A 1,255-nucleotide genomic window follows, 5' to 3' on the forward strand; every position below is an offset into this window, starting at 1 on the left:
GGGGAGCCCCCGCGGTGACGGAGGCCGGCACCCTCCAACCAAGCCTTGTGCCCTACAGGCAGCAGCATCAGATGGAGCTGGAGGCAGCCCACGTGCCTGGGGCTGTGCTGCCGGAGCTGGTGGAGGCACAGCTGTAAGGGGCAGAGCCCACCGCACCCTCACCCCACCCGACAGGGGTCTCCCCGGGGACGGGGCTCCCTGCAGCACTGGGGCTGTGCTGCTGCGCTGCCGGGCTCCCACCGTCCCGCACGAGCCCCGGCTGTGCAGCAGGGCTGACCACGTCCCTGCCCCGTGTTCACCTACAGGACAAGAAGGAGCGGGCGAGGAGACGAGGGCTCGCCTTCTGGATGCAACCAAAAGTTGCAGCCCAATGCCAAATGGTGCACCCCTTTCACAAAATCCTAACGCAGGACTGGTGGCTGTGGCTTTAGACCCCTGCCAACAGTTATGGGGAGAGCAGCTTCAGGGAAGGGAAGCCTGCAGGGCGCAAGGGATGTGAAGTGCAAAGGGTGAAAACAAAGCTCTTCTTACATTCTCTGCTCTCTGACCTGGAAGTCTCGGATGGGGAGCGGAATAAACCCCCCCAGTTCAGGAGGAAACAAAGTCCTACTGTTCCACCTGGACTGCCACAAGTCCATGGGGCCAGATGAGATTCATCCAAGAGTGCTGGGGGAGCTGGTGGAGGTGAAAAGGCAAGCTGCTTTCCATCACCTGTCAGCCTTCCTGGTCAACTGGAGATGCACTTTGGCCACAACAACCCCAGGCACCGCTATGGGCGTGGGGCAGAGCAGCTGGAAGTCAGCGTAGAGGAAACGGACCTGGGGTTCTTGGTTGACACTCAGCTGAACACGAGCCAGCAGCGTGCCCAGGTGGCCAAGAAGACCAAGGCATCCTGGCCTGTAGCACAAATGGTGCTGCCAGCAGAGCAGGGAAGTGATTGTCCCTCTGCACTCAGCTCTGGTGAGGCTGCAGCTCGAGTGCTGTGTTCAGCTCTGGGCCCCTCGCTGCAAGAAGGCTCTCGCGGAGACCTCACTGCTCTCTGTACCTCCGGAGGGAGGCTGTGCTGAGCTGGGGGTTGGTCTCTTCTCTCATGTAACAGTGAGAGGACGAGAGGGAATGGCCTCAAGTTGCACCAGGGGAGATTCAGACTGGACGTTAGGAAATATTGCTGCTCCAACTGAGTGGTCGGGCGCTGCACTGGGCTGCACTGGGAGCGGTGGAGTCAGCGACCCTGGAGGTGTTCAAGGGACATCGA

The sequence above is a fragment of the Meleagris gallopavo genome, unplaced genomic scaffold, assembly GCF_000146605.3.
Source record: "Meleagris gallopavo isolate NT-WF06-2002-E0010 breed Aviagen turkey brand Nicholas breeding stock unplaced genomic scaffold, Turkey_5.1 ChrUn_random_7180001957669, whole genome shotgun sequence".
NCBI lineage: Eukaryota > Metazoa > Chordata > Aves > Galliformes > Phasianidae > Meleagris > Meleagris gallopavo.